Below are 20,177 nucleotides of genomic sequence, written 5' to 3'. Positions count from 1 at the left end.
CGATTTTGGGAAAATAAACCTCAAACACTGTGTTTGTGGGGTTCTTAGAACACATGGAGTCGGGTGAAAAATAACATGACATGGGACCTTTAACAAAACTTTCGACCAATCAACTTTTTGAACTATGATGAATTGGGTTTATCGTAGGTGTTTTTTTAGTCTGAGAAATGCTTACTCTCTTATTTAAAAGATATATATTTATTCCTTCACAATATGAGTAACTACAGCTCACACGCACTTAGGCACAACACGCGTCTTCCTGCAGCTGTCATACAGTACGTGTAAGCTAAGGAGAAGGAATCGTCCACATCCACTCATGGAGAATTTACGATCCGAGCCAAAGGAGACAGGGGCGGTTGTATCTACACAGTGATTCCTCATTTCCCTGCTTTGACTGCATTTGCTTGGTGAGAAAACAAGTCTGACAAGCCTTCTTTGTGTTAAAAAAAGATACATTGAAAGAAGCGGACAAAAGTTAACAATGATCTTTTTGTAGAAAGTAAACAATGGAAAAGGAGAGTCACCGTTTAAAATCCATTTTGTGCTCCAAGCTAGCTTGAAGTATTCCAAAAAAAAAAGCCTCTCGTTAACTTGATTAACTTCCTCCCCGTTTATTTTGATGTATTTGTTTTGGGGCTTGTCACAGGGGATTGATTTTGAGGTGAAAGCAATTGTAGCACGAACCAAAACAGGACTGTGTTTTTGGCACACGATAATTATATTTTAATCATGCAAATGAGCTTGGTTTTGGTAGTTAGAGGGTTGTTGGAGTGTGTAATTGAAAATGCAAAAGATTGTCTCGCATCAAAATGTCGAGGAACACATCAGGTGGCTGCTGATCAGAATGAGCCCCGCGCGCGGCGCCCGCTGAATTGCTGCCTCGATCTCTCTAGAATTGAATCGTTTTATCTTAATTAACTGTGCAGAATCCGTCCAGGTTTAGAGTGGCAATTTCTCACCCTTCTTTTTGGCTTTTCCCAGCTGACTCACATCTGGAATGAAAAAAATACATCTCAGCTCCCCTCACTTTATATATTTCGGGGACTGATTGTGATATTGGATAGGAGTTGTGATCGAAGGATGGGATGCTGTCAGCTGCACTGGCTGTACCTGACAAAGATTGCTTGCTGACTGCCGTCAGTATTTTATTCGGTAGCCTGTTGTGCCACACCTCCTTTCCATTCGTCTTCTCTGCTTTTACATGTCCGTTTGTTTGTGAATGCACTCAATAAACCCCAGCAGACACCTCTTGTGAGAGTGATAGAAAGCCTTCGACCAGAACAGGAAAGAAAACTTCTTCAGAGGAACATCATTTCAGCATTGCTTGGCCAAGTTTATCTTCTTTTTTCACAGCAACAGCTGCTGCCACTACTTTTACGCCCATCAATGTGGTTTTGGACTGGAGAGAAATTGTTGTGAGATTTGTGCTTCTTTCACATCCCTTTTCTGTCCTTTTTCGTACAGCTTTCACGTGCAGTCATCGGACAAAAGTGCATTGAAAATAGAATAAAAGCTATTTGTTTTTTAGAGTTGATATTAAATTAGACCCCCACCCCACCCCTTTTAGCTTTATTGGTTTATAACCAGAGTTATGGTCAATAATCTGCTCAATAATGAGCTGTAAAATTAAATTATGTTCCCTGTCTAATCCTGCTGCCCCTCACTATTTTGAACACGCAATTTTGCTTCTTTAATTGCCTGAAGAAATTAAACTCCTCCCTTCTAATTGCTCCATTATAGACACATTGAACATGAATAATGAGGTATTTAATTTGAAACATGTTTTTTTCTTTTCACTTGAGTTCAACTGAGTGTGGCCTTTTCAGTTTACTAAATAGACTGTAAATTCTAGCTCAGCTCCCATTTACAATAAATCAATTACAACTTAAAAATATTTCTACTGAGGTTTCAGCGACGAACAAAGAGGACGAATGAAAGAAAACAAGCAGCGAAGAATACAGGACACTGCAGCCTCCATGTCTCAGTGTGCTTATTACACAGCAGGGTCCTTGTATTGGTACACCAAGCCAAGGTCACAGCCACTGTTTTCAACAGCATTTCTACACCTGAGTCGACCAACCTCGCCACCCTGAGCCGTGCGAATAGGCTAAAGACAGAGGAGTGTGCCGTGGCAGGTTGAGTGGGTGTTTTCTAATGTGTCTTCTTTTATCTGGCTCCGGTGTTGTGAAGTGCTAAAACAAGCACCCAGGCTGGGAAAAACCTCCACAAGTAATCATCAGAGTTTAGACGGAGGGACATGTGCTGAAAGAGAAGAGCCTAGTGCTGGTTTAACACTCATTCGAGCTGAGACACTTCCTCACTATTGTTTGCGTTAAAGGGTACATTGAATTTTAATTGCAAGCTCTATCACAAGATCATATATAATACTATATGTTTAATCGAGTTATTTTTTTATAAAAGTAATTTTAGAGCAGCCAGGAGGAAGAAAACCAGCTCGTCAGTGACAGACAGTGGCCGCTGTTATGCCCCAACTCTTAGATGGGTGTTGTGACAAAATCTGTGACTAGACAAAATGGTGGCTTCAGTGGTTGAAGTCCACATTTACTCAGCAACCTGATTGTCAGTCAAGCACTGTTTCAGGGGGAATAAAGAACCCTTGTAAATGGGTGTTTGGGCAAATCTTGTGGCCCAAATAAATTATAGTTCCGGTCATTCCAATGGCCAAAGTCCGCCTTCACTTGTGAACTTTAGCCACCTTGTGGAGGCTACAATCAGCTGACATCAGTCTCTGAGTGCCACTATTTAGTCAGGTCACAGATTGTGTCACAACATCTCATATGACTCGCAACATGGCGGTGAACATGTTTGACAAAATGGCAGGTTTAGTTAACTCTTGGCTGCTCTCAAATACTTAAAAATAAATAACACCCGACAAAACCCTGCACCACAAAACGCACAAAAACAAAGCCTATTTTTTTAGACCTCCTCCCACAGAAGCCCCTTAAATTCCCTTTATAATGGTTTTGCTACAGTTGAAAATATATGTTTCCTCCCTCCCTTGCTATTCCACATTTCGTGAAAAATCAGGTCCAAACGGGCGAGTTGGATTTTTGCTCTCTTATGACTCATAATGGGGAAACTCCTCCTCCTGACAATCCTGGCTCCTCCTACCCTACATATGAATGTGAGCTCATCCCTCTCAAACTACCTCACAGGTAAAACAAACACGGCAAAGGCAGGGCATTGTCACTGCGGTTTCTCAAAAGTTAACTCACTCAGTGCCATAGATGAGATAACTCGTCATTTCAAATCCAAAGGCTCAGTGCCATTGACGAGATAACTCTTCATCACAGGCTGGGGGTACAAAAAACCCCCAGCCTGTGAGCCAGATAGCAAAATAATAGGTGACGTGTCGGAGGTATCAGCGCACCTTTGGATGAGAGATCATCCATGCTCAGCAGAGCTCAGAGGGAGAGGAGGAAAGGCATTTACGAGACAGAAAATGGCGCTACATACGAGAGTTGACGTTCCCAGCAGCGCACACTCGACCAGTGCATGTGTGGAACTCATGGGTAGTGTGGCAATGGTGAGATAAAATCATAAAAAAACGGGGAACGCAGTGACACTCTGCATGTCCGGGAGGAAGAGGAAGTTGCGTGTGTGCAGACTGACGAGAGAGAAACTTGGAGGAACGCCAAAATGCAGTAAGAAATCAATTCAACTTTGACCCAGGTAGCAAAATAATAATAATTTTGCCATCAAAAGCCCGGTCCCAGTGTTTTTTTTGTTGTTGTTTTGTATTAGGAAACAATGTTCAGATGTTAGAGTTGTCAATAAAGCAAAAAAAAAAACCTTTAAAGTCACTGACAGGGTTTTTTTTTTAGAAAAAGGCATTTTTCTCAGCTTTTTGCTTTGAAACTGAAGATTTGTGTAAAACTTGCTCTATTCAAAAGATCATTTTGCACATTTGAGTTTTTCAATAGAAAATTTTATTCAATTGTCAACTCATTTTAGTTCAGGGGCCAAATACGGAGCAGTTTGACTCCAGTGGGCCACAGATTTTTGGCGGGGAAAAAAGAACAATTTTAACATCATTGTGCCCTAGTTTTCAATATCAGTTCAATTCACTTCATAAAATTTTTGATTTTATCAAAATTTGTGTAATTTAGAAGGATTTCGTGAAAGTGTTTGTGAGAACTTGCAAGACTTGTGGAAAAGTTGAGATTTCTTTCCACAATTTGCAATTAAAAATGAATGAATTCATGTGATATACACAAAGGAAAAATAAAAGCCCTTAAAAATATTGTAGAGTTTCATCAAATTGGTGAATTTGAGATATCTTTAACTGGATTATTTGGTAATTTAAACAATGATTCTTGTTTTCTCTGTCATTTTCTCCTGCGGGTCAAATTGGATGCTCTAAAGGGCCGGATTTGGCCCCTGGGCCTTGAGTTTGACACGTGGTCTATAACATGCTTGAAATGATTTTAAAGTGAATTGATTTACAATTGCCCCCTTGTATCAAAACTATAAACCGAGACAGGAAATTAATAAACTAGTGTATAATGAGTGTTTCATTATCTCGCAAACAAACTGACATACAACTTTATCTTCCCATATTGAGCAACAAAGATGGGGTCACTGAAAGAAAAAAATGACTCATTCTGTGACAGCACAAGCCTCTGAATGGGGATAAAAATGCAAGTTGCCGCCAGCTTGTTTTTGATGGCTTTCCCACACGTCAAGCTTGACTAAATGACAGCAAAACGTGTCTAATTAGTCAGGCGGCAGGTGCAGTAATATGGTTGGGTTTAGCGGAGAAGCAAATCTCAGCAGCCCTGCTGTAAATATTGACTGTTGAGATCAGGTGAGGTAAGGAGAACTGCAGCTGCCAATGACAGTAGCTGTGACAGCCTCTCACAGAGTGTGTGTTGTCGGTGTTTGAGGATGGATTCACTCCGTACCTCAGTGTTTGCTCGTGCATTATTGCATGTTTGCTCTCGCCTCTTTGTGCATGGAGTTGTTGATGGAACTGCCTGTGGTGTTTCCTTTTAAGTGGATTTGCTTGTGACTGTGACATTGTTCCGGTTGTACATTTCACGCATGCTAAACCTCCATGTGTGCCTTAAGATGTGTTTATATGTTTTTCTGTGTGTTTACATATGTGGTTGATAGGGTGTCAGGCTGCAATGCAGATGGGATTTTTTACTTTTACTTGAGCAAAAGGTTGAGTCAGTACTTTTACTGTGAACATACACGACAGCACACTATGTCAATAGGTGGCAGTAAACAGCACATTAGGGCCACAATATTGAATTTGTAAATGTTTCATTTATTAATGAGCCACAAACAATATTCCATAACTGATGCATAAATATCAACCAGTCAAATTATTCATTTGATCTATTGTGTTACTACAAATAGTTCCAGCGAGATTAATTTTGTGTTCTTTTTGAATAGTATGTTAAGTTGAGATTTCGTTTATTCAGACAAGGTTTTTCAGGAATTTTTTTGAATGTCCTGACTGTCAACTGCCAGTCTTCGTCAGGAGTTCTGCCGATCGCCTTTGATGGCTCCTTTGAAGTTTGACTTGACTTCCATGTAATAGTAGTAGTCCACCTACAAATAAAACATCGGCTATTTTGTTCTATATGAACATTATCTTAAAAGTCATGGTAACCATATACTCCTCTATGTCCGTATGTGGCAGTATGCTGGAAAATGGGACTTTGTTAATTGTTTGATCTTTTTAAAACAGGGTGTAACACGGGATAAGAAAAGGCTAGGCTGGCATTAACAAATGTGTGCCAATGTGTGTAATTTTCCATTTTTTTTCTGAGCCTCAAAATAAAGATGTTTTTTCTACAATGTCTGCATATGATAAATCAGTTGATTTTAGATATCCTTTGACTCTACAAAGATTAACATTTATGTTGTCTAGACGGAAAACAAAGGCTGATGAAAATGTGGAGATCCTTTTACTTTCCCAACAATGTATGTTTCATAATAGAAACATACTTTATTCTCAAACCTCAAATATAGTGAGCAGGGTCGGGCCAGCTGTGTGGCATTTCGGAGGACTACAAAACCCCTGGATCAATTCACTAATGCACTGTGAATTTACGTATAGCATTTAGCATTGCACGGTTAAGTGCAAAGGCAGTGTAGAGAGCTGCCTTTGGACGTAAATGGTTTTCATCTTGGGGAACTGACTGCGCATGCGCAAACACATAAAAGCACGCTATGGAGCCAGAGGCAGAGCAGCAATGTGCTTTTGGAAGAGGGTGTGGCCCCCTCCTGCCTTACAGCGCAGTGAGACTGTGCAGCGTCTCTGCCGTACCAGGAAATAGCGATGTTTAATCATTTGGTCTACGAAAAGCACAGAATGCGGACACTTTCAAACATATAGGTACTGTAGGCTATCAGAAATTGAAAAACAAATAATTTATTATGATATTATAATTAAAACAAATAATCAAAATATCAATTCACCCTTGGCTACCCTGACTGCACGTCACTGGTTGTACTCCTGAGTTCTTCCTTGATAATTCAACTTAACGCCCAAAAACTAGTTACCGAGGATGACGATATTCTTCTTTAAAGCGAGGTGATACAGCTTTACCAAACATCTTTAAGCATTAATAAGAGATGCACAACAAGGTGGATAAAATTACGAAAAAGCCCACTTCCATCTTAAGTTGTAATTTTCACATTCCAAGCATATTCTTACCGGACAAACATTGTTTCAACAGGAATCAATTCTAATATCCTGTAATAAATGAAAAAAAAAGCAGCCGTCTGTTAAGATTAATAAGACTGTTGAATAAAGTAATGCAGCTTAACATTAGGAGCTAGCTGTGGCTCTTCGTCTGCTAAACACTCATTTTATTTCAAACAAATCACTTACACTGATATCATGTGTGTTTAACTGAACACCAACATATACCTCGTACTGGTCTTTCCTGACCTCATCTGATCTCCTGTTCCGTCTTTATTTGCTCTTTATGTTGAATACTGATGGAGCTGCTCAACCTATTCTTGATATCATCACTTTTAATTCTACATATTTTGTTGATGAAGGGATAAAGGCTTTGACATTTAAATGTAAGGACTCATAATTACAGGCAGACTCATCTCCTCCTGAATAAGTTTTTCCATTAAGCTTTCCTGGCAGGAAGAAACAAACACAGCAGGATGGGAAAGAAATGCTGATTAGACAATTAACCAGCTGATAAATATACAAAGTCGTTCATTATAGTTATTAGAAGTCACTCATTATGTGAGAAGTTGTTTTCTCCACAGGTTCTATCGAAAGCGGAAAGGTATCACCAAAAAATAAATAAAAATGAAATTACTTGTTTTATTTTTATTTTTTTTACCCTGAAAGAAAGCATTTCATTTGAACTGAAATCTCAAGCTTATCTTTGAGGTACACTGTGTGTTTCTCTGGATTTCTCTTCAGTCGTCGGGAAAGATGTTTCAGCAATCTAAACAGAATGAAGGATGAATATATTGAGATCTATATTGAGCTCTATTGATACAAATTACTCATTTAGTTTCACTCAAAGCAACATTCAAATGTAATATTTCTGAAGGTTACCCATTCGTTGCCTGCCGTGTTATTCAGCCGCTTTAATTATTTATCAAAATGCGAGAAACATGTTCCAGTATCAGTCTTGCTAAATGTATGATGATGAAAAAGAGACAAACTTGTAAAGATTCTATAGTATTTGTAAACTAAATTGTTAGTTTCTGATTACATTAGCTTTTCCTGATACGTGTACTTTTGATTTGTTGGATTTGATATAAAATATGCAGTTATTCATGAGAAGATTTGGCTGGTTTCTTCATGTGGTCAGTTAATATTATAGAATCCAAAAGGGTCGGCGTCAGTTTTAATTGTAATCGTGTAATTGATAATTAATTACAATTACGACATAATTGTAATCTGGAAAAATATGTTGCGGTGGTAATTGAATTGTAATTGACTTTGTAATTTGATATGGAAATTCTATAAAAACTGTATTATTTTACAATTTAATTTAACGCAAACCAGGGGAACCATGTTACAATTATATTGCTTACACATACGTAGTTATTATATGTTTAATACTAAAACCTAAAAATTGTTTTAAAGGCACACTGTGGACTTTTTGACCTAAATAGTGGACCCATGTGAGTTATTTTAAATGATTCCTCAGGCCAATATACAGCGCTTGACACTATGAATATGTAACATAGATTGTTGAGTGAGTTGGGTTTAGGTGCACTGACTGTGATTAGCGGCAACAGAAGATGGTTCATTATAGGAGCCCGAGATGTGAATGAAAACCAAGAGACCAGTAGTATAGTTAAGTTTGTATTGTTATATATAAAAAAAAAAAAATATTAGTTGGGTGGTAATTATATAGAGAAAATAATACCAGAAAACAAAATACAAATGTAGTCAAAACAGTTCGAGTATAGCTCACCAGCTCACACACCGTGTGTGTGAGCAAAAGTCCTTGGGGAATGCAATCCAACGGGATGTGCAAAGGTTCACGTATTGCTCCCAAAGTTCATTAAGGAGTGCAAGGAAGGAAAAAAATATAATCCAGCAGGTTTTTTGGTTGTGGAAAACTAGGAAGATGACAGGACTGCAGGGAGGAACTGGATTTATCCTACCTCATCCTGGCTCGTCATTCTGTGTTCACCAGTTGTTGAGTTGATCTTGTTCAGGATTTCATCCATATAAAAAAACCTGACCTATAAGGCCAAAAACACAAATAAGTAGGTTAATAGATTACTGTAACCCAACATTCAAACTTAAAATAATGCATGAACACATGCAAGATAATGTCCATGATTAAATTGTGTTACATGATACATTACAACAAAAACACCATTTCCATGAATTTCAAATTAACATAACTCATGAATCATTTTTAAATCAAAATCAATTACTATAGTAATCAATCATGTTCATAAGTGCACTTAATATCACAATCAAACATTTCCAATTCATAATTCTTTCAAAATACTCAAGCAGAGTTCATAAAATAAAAGGGTTGCGCAACAAAAAATCGACAGAAACAAACACGTAGCTACGATTTAAACACACACACAAACCAAACTTCATTGGCTTTTTTAGCGTTAGCCAAACAAAAGTGCTCAAAGTTGGTCAAAACTAAAAAATAAGGGCCAACCAAGTTAATATCAGTTAAACTAAACTACTGCCTACCGTTCGGCATCATTTTCTAAAATAACAACTTAAATTAATTACCTTGAAGTTGAAGTTTAGGTGTTTTAGTCACTCGGTCTCCATGCACGGCCCGATGGAAAAAGAGCATGGAATCTGTATAGAGTTTTGCAAGAGCGATGTCAGCGACTTACATTTCAAATAAAACTTCAACATACTGCTGACACTTTGTCGGTAACGTATCAAACTTACAACAAAACACTGACCAAAGTCTCATTGTCCAAAAAGCTTTGTAAGTCTGCCTTTCTTGGTTAGCTTGGAAACCCACAGCATGCCACAGCCACAGCAGAGAGTGATTGGAATGTAAATTACAACGTTTTAAGGGAAATGGTAGCTGAGGGCAGTGAGACAGGAAGTGGACCCTTCAAAATAATGCACCTGGACTAAATGCGGGTTACAAATGCTCCGAGCGGGGCTTCCCTCTTGAAATACTGACTGTGTAAGTTTGGAGGAGACGGACCGTCTTTCACCAGGTCATGTGACCTGGAGAATGCCTGGAGAACATTTCACTTTACGGCAGTCATGTGACCATAGGCTCGGATATAGATAGTTCCCATGTGACGTCACAACATACGGACATTTCCCGAACTGGCGCCATTGTTGTGGGCAGCTAAAACAAGTTAGCCTCTGTTTGCAGCCAAAAGAGCACAATATGGTAGTTTCGTGTTGGGTTAATGGTGCACTAATTGCCGCGATAGTTCAGTTAAACGAGGATTCTTTAGTAAGTAAGTAACATGATAAGGATTGGCTCTCAGGGCTGGGGTGCGAAGTGGGGCTGGGCTCGCGCCGCGGCTTCAGTCTATGGGCTGTAGGAGCAGCCGCCGACGCCGCACTCTTCACCCTGCCACCGGATACCCGGTGCTCGGCCTGCCTCGCCGCTTCCGTGGCTCTTTTCCCCTAAAAATGTCGGTCAACTTAATCATAATTGAGTTGTAATTGGACATGGATAATTGAAGACATAATTGCAATTAAAAGTTTTATTTGATCCCAACCCTAGAATCCAGTGTTACAAACTGCAACTGTAGGGTATCTAGTTTTCTCCAAAGAAAGAGCCACAGCCTACTACAGTGGTGAAGAATCTTTTAATTTTCCTTCCTGAACCCCTTGATGGAAATGTCCCAGTGACTCCTGGTGGCTTACAATGTTCCTTGAAATATCCCACCTAACAATCAAGGACATTTTGGATTCAACCTTTTTCTGCAGAAGAGGGTTCTCGTTGTAGCTACCGTAAATGATACATGAAAAAAAAAAAAAAAAGATAATCTGGCGTATCATTACAAAGAAAAGTGAATATTTGAATCGAGCTCACTGGTTATTTTCCTGTAAATAACTCTAGCAAACAGTAACGCAGATGCTTCTAAATTTCAGCGTTCATTGCGATCAAGAAAGAGTTAGGACACGTTTGGTGGAAATCGAAGAGTCTGTTTGTGCTGTCCAATTTTCTTTTTTCACATCCAATCCACCCTGCAGTGTGTGCTGACAACTGGACAGCAGCAGCAGCAGCAGTGTGTACTGGTAGGAACAGGCCCTCCACTACATGCCCCACTGATCTCAATGGGGGGGCTGTGCAAGGATGTGAAACACACACACACACACACACACTCCTCTATAAATCCAATAAACCAAGTCCGAGTTATTTTCTGAGGCGTCCATCTCCGACTACATTTACTTGTTTACTTGTGTTAGTAGATGTGCATTTACTACACACGCTAACCCAGACACATTTACTGACAAACAAACCCACACAAAGACACAAGTACACCCACTCCTCCATTTCTCTGTTCCTGAGCACAGTGAACCCTCTCGTAGTGGAAACAGCGTGACCTTTGAAGCCATCTCATTTCTGAGAGAATGAGGAACGCAAAACATCCTGTGTGGCTCAGAAATGAGTTCACAGTGAAGCTGTGGTGAGAATGAGAACCCCGGAGAGATTGCCCTGCGATGAACAGCGTCATCCCATAGATGTGGACACCGTTCTGTGGTCACTGACTGGGTATGGTTCTGTGGCAGATGATTGAAATGAATGATGCACACAAATTGAAAATTCTGAAAGTTCTGCATTGACTACATTATGACCACCTGCTGGATATTGTGCGGTTTGCCCTGTTGTTACCATATTTACAGAGAACTGCAGTGCACTGCTCTGTATCTGACACCTTACAAACAGAACAAATGTGGACATGGTCAGCCTCTGAAACCATTATCACTTATTTTATACACACGCGGAAGCTTTCACTCACCAGATAAAAAAGGCTTGATTGCCTATAAACCTGATACAGATTTATCCTTAGTTCTTTATTATTATTATTATTATTATTATTATTATTTTATTTTATTTTATTTTATTATTATTATTATTATTATTATTTTTTATTATTATTATTATTATTATTATTATTATTATTATTATTATTTTGCTAGCACTTTTATTTTTAATGAGTCAATGATCATGGACTCTAATTATGAGAATTCCCCAAATATATTGATTTTACATTCTTAAGCCCTCTTATTTTAGCCCATTTTTCCTTTTTCTAAAAGACAACCCTGAAATTTTTTTTTAGAAAGTGTCTATTGGTACGGTTGTCATATGGACAACCCCTGAGGGGTATTCCATTTTGGAGGGTTAACAAACTCTGAGTCTATCCATAAACTTCGGGTCAACATACCCCGCGATGGGAAACTCCGGGTATCGGATTCCATTAAAGCTGGTATGAAGTGGGTTAATCAACCCTGAGTATGCAAACCTTGGGTTACTTACGTGCATGCGCGCGATAAAAAGCCATCATCAATGGATCGAAGAATACTCAAACTGCCATGACAACCAAACAGAAGATAGTGATTTATTCACCCTGATGGGTGAAATAAGCCATTGTTTGAGGAATATGAGCCTGTTCTAAAGGTGCGTTCAGTCTTCAGTGACTATAGTGGCTTAAATCACCCATAATTAGTCACACTTTTTGGTCACTTCATCACTTTATTGCTTCAGTGACGTGACGAGCGGTGAATAATATGAATAAAATGTGTCTGAGGAGACATGTCAGCAGCATAGGATGTCTGCATGGAGAGCCCTCCCCTTGCACTGGATATAAAGACAGTGGCTGCTGTTTCATATCACATCATTTATATTGATTCTTAATGTAATATTGTCGCCAGAGTCATCTCAACGTCCTAAAAAATGCCATAAAAAAACACTGAAGCGGGACGCGAACCCACGACCCACGACTTCATTGCACCATCATATCTTCAAAGATGAATGATCAACAGACTTAACTGTATAACAATATAAAACAACAATCGAGCCTTAAAAGTTGATTTATTTAAATTATCATCTCCTCCTTTATATTATCCACAGGTTTGTATTCTGAGAACTTTACTACAGATGTCATTAAATGTTTTAATGCAGATCAACCTCTCAGTGTCTTTCACTTAATGATCTACATCTACAATGTTATTAAGAAAATTACTGTTATCACAAAAAAAAAAAAGAAAAGACCTAAGCAACACAACATTAGTAATGATGTGAACACGTCTGTGGTGTGTGATGTTACTAATGTGTTTCAGAGAAAAGTTAAGGTTCATTAAAGTGTTCAGAAACAGTGTTCAGGTGGGCGGAGCCAGGTAGAAACCCAGGGTTTCTTTGATAAAACCTGCCAGCGACCAGGTTTAGTTCACGGACAATGTTGCCATGGTAACATACTCAGAGAAGAACATACCTCGCGTTTAGGAATGGGATACTCAGAGTTTCCCTCATTTGAGCCTGAACATCAGAGTTTGAACATAACCCGCTTTATGGAATACCCCTCTGGTGCTATTGGTACGGTTACCAAAGTACACGTACGTAGCGTGTTAGGATTAGGTTTAGGATAAGGTCTAGTCTTATTCACGCGACCTAAACTGACCAATGACTGACCTATCACGTGACCTAAACTGACCAAATAGGGGCACTGCGTACAGATAGAATGTTGGAATATTGATACGGCAACTGTACGAATAGCCAGTGCCTTTTTTTTTTTTTAAATTACATATCTATTAATCAAACATCCAAATACTTTTGTCCTTCTGTGCCAGAATTGTATTGTTTTTGTGTCACAAAACAGTCCATTAAAGGGTTTTTGAGCAGGTTTCTGATTGGTTCATTATGTAATGCTCTGCATTTCTGTCAGAGAAAACATATCTAAAAATGTTAGGGTCCTCCAGCGTTATCTACTTTACCAACCTATATTATTGACTTATAGGAGCCTCTTTCAACAATGACAGATTTGATATTGGCCTATCATTTATCTTAGATTTCATGTGCTCTTTAAACGGGTAATTTTGTCAGTTTGTGTTTTAACTTTTATAGACTCAATAAGCAGGACTGTAATAAAATTGAGCTTTCCTTTGACACAGCCGTGAACATTTTATTGACCTGATTCTGTGTCATCTGAATTTGATTTCTGCTCAGGGGCTTTTTTTTCTCCTTTTCTTTTCTCTTTGCTCCATATCAGTACTCAATGTTGTTAAAATTTCATGACTGTTGTGTCTCCGTGTGATAAAAAGAACAACTGTGCTTTTATCTTTGATGGCTCTTCCTGATGAAACGAGAATGTAAAAACAACAAAAGCTTTGCTCGTGGCCAGAGGGAGCCATGCCAAGCTGTGCAGAGATGCAAGGCATGATGCCCAATGCCATGCCTACCAAACGCTCAGCTGGGCTATTAAAAAACAACTCGCCATTGATAGGGAAGCTTAAGTAGAGACACTGCAGATAAACAGCCACGAGTACTGGTTAAACACTTTACAAATGCTCTGTTTCATGTTCATTTTACCTTTTGGACCTTCCGGTAGGCTTGTCTTTATTGAATACACACTCTTGATGAAAACATGTGGGGCCGTCTTTGTTTTAACCAACATAAATACACTATATTTACCGAGGGCCAGCATCTCTTTGTCAGATCAATTTTAACCAACACGATCAAGCAAGTTTTCTCATGCTGGTATTTAGGAAAAGCTATTAACTTGGGAAAATCATTTTGGGCTCTCAGTTTGATTAGAGAGAGTAATAGTCTTCTTAGATATTGATCTGGTCCTTTCAACATAGCGCTTGTTTTCTCCGGTAGTCGGCTGTGTTTTTCAGACACACATTCATGTGATATGAATACCAATGTCTGAAACACAACTGCCCTCATGCCAAGGCTAATAGACTAAATAAAGAAAGGGAGTGTATAAAGTCTTGACAATTAGTGAGGACCTACATGACTATACTTTACATAGAATCACCTAATGTGGGGGCTGTGCAAAGATGTGAATTTTAGCCAGCGAAGCAAAATATGAAATATTTCCCTTGTAAGTAATTTGGAAACGGCAATGCCCAGATTGCATGTTAGTAACAAGAGCACTTCTGCCAAGCACCAAAAAATCATCTTTGACAGATATTGGTAGTTATCTGGATCAATAATCCTGATCATGGGACCATAATTATTCACACTTTAAAGGTTGGTCAATTATGAACCGAGATATGCATTTTTTTTAATTTCTTCAAAGATGAAAGACATTTTTCCATTTTTTAAAAAACTGGTAGAGAATAAGTGTATTCGTCCAGATCCCATACAAAATTTAAGAGAATCTTCCATAGCATAAGGTCTATCTTTGGTTAAAATGTCGTCAAAATCTGTTCAATACTGTTGATGTAATTCTGCTAACAGACAAACAAATAAACCCTGGTTAGAGAAACACAGAATTGAACACGAAAGACTTTGATGGATTCCTGTGACTTCAATAAAGAGTGAAAGATCATTGCAAAAATGTCTCTGTGGCAACATGTTGCCATATGTCATGAAATGCACAAATATATGAGCGGAGGCCAATACTGTGAAAGGCTGTGAGATAAAGGAAAGCATATAATAACTTAGATGTGACAAAAGAGGAAAGGATAGGACGCCAATCTATCACAGGGCATGACAGAGCCACGTTGGGGTTCACCAACGGGACTTTAACCCACAATCATTGCACTAAGAACCAGCAAAGCCCACCAGTGTGCCAAAGATTGTAACTACATCCCTTTGCTCAGTGCACCAAATTGCAATAATTGCCTCAACATTTAACTCAACACATCCAATGTCAATATTATTTTAGCCTTAGAAGAAATGCAGTTGCCTTATATAGTTCAGCTCAAATTTATAACTTACTCAAATATGTGATGTTGTAGTAAACCAACTCCCCACCCACTAAGACCACACATTTAGAATAATGTCACACCCACACGTCATGTCACCCTGTTCACTTTAGTGGTTGCCCCCAACCAGCTAAGCAATGAAGTGACCTATCAAAGGTGTGTAATTACTTCAGGTGGAGTCAAACTGACTCATGGCCATGGGAGAAAATAACCTGTGAAAGCAATCTGTAATACTCTGCAGAGTATTGACTGACGACATGGTTTTGGGTTCTCCTTGACAATAGACATTGTCTCCAAAAGTTCATTTAAAGGAGTTTTCACTTTTGTCACAATTGGGTAAAAGTAAGAGATAGAATATAAGACGTGTTAGATTTTGTAGAATTTTTTTCCAATAATTTAAAGGAATGAGAGATGGGGCGTGGGTGTTATCGGTTAACGGTTAACCATGAGCATCCCTAGTACATATATTCTAACATTTAAGGTTTGTAGATGACAGATGTGAAATCGATTAAAGGATACCTGTAATGAACTTTATTTGCAAGCTTTATGAAAACAGCATGTATAATACTCTTAAGGTGCGTACACATTTCTCACCATTTCAAGATGCCACAGCTGAAGAACACATCACAGTCCAGGACCAAACATTAGCCGGCACTCTCGACACACACAGTTACTCCTGCACCTCTGGTCCATTGAGATGTAGCCAAATATACAGTATAGCGATCTCCCAGTCACGTGACCCCTAGCCGGGTGTCAGCCATTTTGACGGTCAACAACTCAGCAACACGTCATGTCATCGCACATAGATCCATATGAAGCGTGAAGGGCCCTGCTGCTCCCGACTCAGGGGGCGAGGCCTCCCGCCGAGCGGGGACTGCAGGTGCCTTTACCGCGCTGCTTATTGTGGCAGATTTTGTTTTCATTTGTTGCGCCCTCGACCTGGGTGTGTCAGCGGGGCACACATCACTTGTATTGGTGCTTGTGGACATGAAGGGAGGGGGCAACAGTCAATCTTCCCGTAGAACATGTCCATCTCTCCCGGCCATCAACGGTCTCTGCCGTTGTAGTGGGGAGACTGGGGAATGGAGGGCTCCCGAGTGCACGTATGAAAGCAGAACAGGTGCAGCTGAGGGACGGAAACATCCTGGAGGACCAGGATGATGGGTATATTTTGCGAAGAGCAGTAGGCAGTTAAGCATTTTCTAGATCGTCAAAATGGCTGCTCCAGTAGAGTGACGTCACGCGTGACATCCCTATACCCATTCGCCACACTTGTAGCACCTCGTAGTGTATTGGGATGAACCGCAGCAGAGCACATCCACTTTTGTGAACATGTGCCCCAGAGCCTGGCAAGTTGCCAATGACCCGTTCCATTTTTTTCTACCTTAACTTGAAATATGAGGTACGTAGATTCCTGGGGTCCGTAATGTGTCGTGGTTCTGTGTAACCCCAGCATTATTAAGTAACTGAGGACATGAGCGGTTCCATGTTGACTCCTTCCCAGGTTAATTTTAACACTGTTGATGTTTTCACGTACAACACTGACAGCATTTTCCTCCTCTGAATCACTAGAGAATAGAGTTGGTACGTTCGATCTCTCTCCTGTTGTCTCTCTCTGTACAGAGCAATCTGCGGTGCGACCCAAATGTAAAATAATAAAATGCAGCAGACCGCAGGCTGGGGCCAGCATCAGAAACACAACAACATATCCTTGTATTGTGTTTAGCAAAATTACCAAAATATTAAAGAAAATGCGGAGAAATGTGCTGCAGAATAATGTCAATAAAGCTAAAGAGCTAAGAAAAAGGTGGAGCTAAAGCCCAGTAGTGTCTCAGAATCATCGTAGCTACGTCCCATCCATAGAATTGTTCAGCAAAGTGCTTCAGAGGTGTTTATTTTTTTAGTGAATGAATGTTTATTGAAAATGCATAGGTCAAGATATAGGCAGTTTTTGATATGGAGAAAAATAAGTGGACAATAGACACTAAATGATCTAAACTCCAATGATGTTGCTTAGGCGTTAACAATTTTTTGCCCGTAAGCTGAATACTTTCATAGTCCGCAACCATTTGCTTTGCTTCCACTCAAATTAGATACATCTTTTGCCAGCAGTAGCTGTATTGATCTTTCCAGGGAGATGTTATTGGAAAACAATATAGTGTAAGTAAGCAACTGTGAGTGTTAAATGTCAGCGTGGGTCAACGGATGGAAATGCTGTTGAGATGTTGCTCGAGTTCATCAGGAATACAGAAAACAACAGTTATTTTTGGACTTTGCTAATGTTTGGGATACTATGCATGCTCAGGTTTAGCTTGTGGTATAATATAATGTCCTTTTTTATACAGATTTTGTTAGTTTCCATGGTACGCTCATTCTAGTTCCTCCTGTTGGAGCTATGAGTGATCACAACTGAAATGTTTATGCCTCAATATATTTCATATACAAATCCCATTACAGCAGGGCTCAGAATGACATTAATACATTACGAAATGAACTTGCAGTTTAGTTCTGTTTTAGACAGAAAAACAAATTTTTTACTGATGACAAAAATGTCTTAATGAAAAATATTGAGAAATGTAATTAAATAAAAGTATTGCTTTTCTTTAGAAAATGTAGGGAAGTAAATGTGTAGTTTGACTGAAAATAAAGAAAGAAGTAATAAAGTTTAATATAACAAAAAATAAAATAAAGCTATGTCACTAATTTAACTTTTTTTTTACCATACACCTCTGCATGGATGCAAACTTCTAAAAAAACAAATAGCTCATTTTGTGTTGAGCATGAAATCTCATTTTAACAAGCGTGATTTTTAATTAACCACTTGCTTTGGAGAAAATCCACCAATTGAAATTTTGCAGAGATCGTCCATGATGTGGTGAATGATTGGTCTTATTTAAGAATTCCTGAGGCATTAGGCTGTCAGGTGCGTTGGCAGAGCTGGATTTTGACAGTTATTCTCACTTCATATGAAATCTTCCGCTGAGATTTCAGTGGAGTTAAAATCTCCAGCTTCAGAGAGGGATTTACATTTTCCACGTGTCATTTCAAGTGTTGAGATTTGACTAAAGTAAAATAAAAATAAAAAGTGCACCTACAACATAAAGGAAAACCTTTTTAAAAAGACAGAATAAAGAAACTCACCCCCTGACACTTTTATTCTATGTCTTCAGGGGGAAGGCAAAGTAAAGTGTAGGTACAACAAGGTAATTTATTTTTGTCGCTCTAACAGTATCAATAGACTGAAGTTGAGAGCATTTCTTACTGAAGATTCAGCCACCTCGACAGCTGTGCTCTCTCTCTCTCCTCTGACTTTTCGAACCTGTTGAGGCCCATTAATATCTTTTTTTTCTTCTCATTCCAGCAGCCAAAAGAAAAGAAACCAAAAGAAAAATAACTTTCTTGCAGCAGAAGCACAGAGGAGAAAAAAATGACAGATTGTCAGTCAATCTAATTCCCTTAAGATCAGCATCCTGTGGGCCACACTGTTACTGATACTGATACATATGAACCTTAAGCAAGCAGCTTTTTATCCTGTTGAACACGAACAATGAAAAAAAACCTTAAAACCTGGAAACTCATAGCTCAGTCAAAAATACCTTGTAGACATTGATTAAAGCGTAATTAGTTCAAACATTGTTGTGCTCAAAATATATTATTCTTAAGTAGTGAATTTACGGGAATCTGTTGGGTATATTTTGGATTTAGTTTTCAAGTTAATGTTCCACTCTTGAATTATGTTCTTGTTTTTAGTGATAAGAGTTTACATGGTCGCTGTGTACACACTGTGTAACTTTTGACCACTGGGGCCGCTAGACCGGTCAGCTTCACCCAAGCGCCCCTAGTGGTCACAAGCGCCGCAAAAGTCGCAAAAATCAACAAACAGTCAGTCTTTTGATTGTGTATGTAGACAGTAGTTCACCTGTAACTTCAAGATAAGGATTGGCCTCCCAGGCCTGAGGTGCGAAGCGGGACTGTGTTTGCTCCGCTGCTGGAGTCTATGGAGGAGCAGCCGCCACCGCCGTCCTCCTCTCCCCACCGCTGGAGGCCCGGCGCTTGGCCTTCCCCCCTACTCCCTGGCATCACCGCAGTCGTCAGTCCCCTTTGCCAAGGGTCGGCACGGACGGGCGACCTCGCGCACGCCGGGTCGCTCATCCCCTCCGAATCCGGCAGTGAGGTCAGGGAGTAGGGGGGAAGGACCACCAATGGCGGCTGCTTCTCCAGCCTGTAGACTGTAGCTGTGGCGTGAGCCCAGCCCTGAGAGCCAATCCTTATCCCGAAGTTACGGATCTGACTTGACGACTTCCCTCACTAAAGAATCCACATTTAACTGAACTTTTGCGGTGATTAGTGCACCATTAACCCAACATGAAACTACCATATTGTGTTCTTTTGGCAATAAACAGAGGCTAACTCATTCAACTGCCCACAGCAATGGCGCCGGGTCAGGAAATGCCTGTATGTTGTGACGTCACGTGGGAACGTCACTTGACTGCCGTAAAGTGAAACTTCTCAAGGCTTTCTTCAGGTCACATGACTTGGTGAAAGACGGTCCGTCTCCTCCAAACTTACATAGTCAGATTTCAAGAGGGAAGCCCCGCTAGGAGCCTGAGGAATCATTTAAAATAAGTCATATGGGTCAACTCTTTAGGTCAAAAAGTCCACAGTGTGCCTTTAAATGCTTGTGGGGTCTTTTTCAGTTAGAGACTAATTTTATTGTTTTTTTTAATTTCACTGATATTGATGTTTTTTGACGTTTTGGAACAGTAATTGTTGTGTATTGCACACATTGGTATATATGTATTAATCTTGAACACTTGAAACCTGA

At 39.5% G+C, this 20,177-nt stretch overlaps 1 protein-coding gene across 2 annotated transcripts in view; it reads left to right on the top strand.

The window, feature by feature from the left end:
• Positions 1-20,177, top strand: part of LOC114473697 (transmembrane protein 132C-like) — a 237,304-nt gene that overhangs the window by 37,124 nt on the left and 180,003 nt on the right. The window contains exon 1 of one of the 2 annotated variants that reach the window (XM_028463465.1): positions 11,142-11,192. The exons of the other annotated variant lie outside the window; for it this stretch is intronic. The gene's annotated coding sequence lies outside the window, so the exon portion shown is untranslated. Of the gene's footprint in view, positions 1-11,141; positions 11,193-20,177 lie in introns of those variants that run through there. 2 annotated transcript variants of the gene reach the window in all.

This window comes from Gouania willdenowi, chromosome 12 (assembly GCF_900634775.1).
Source record: "Gouania willdenowi chromosome 12, fGouWil2.1, whole genome shotgun sequence".
Taxonomy (NCBI): Eukaryota; Metazoa; Chordata; class Actinopteri; order Blenniiformes; family Gobiesocidae; genus Gouania; species Gouania willdenowi.
The sequence above is the reverse complement of the archived record's forward strand: the minus strand, read 5'-3'. Positions and strand labels throughout refer to the sequence as shown.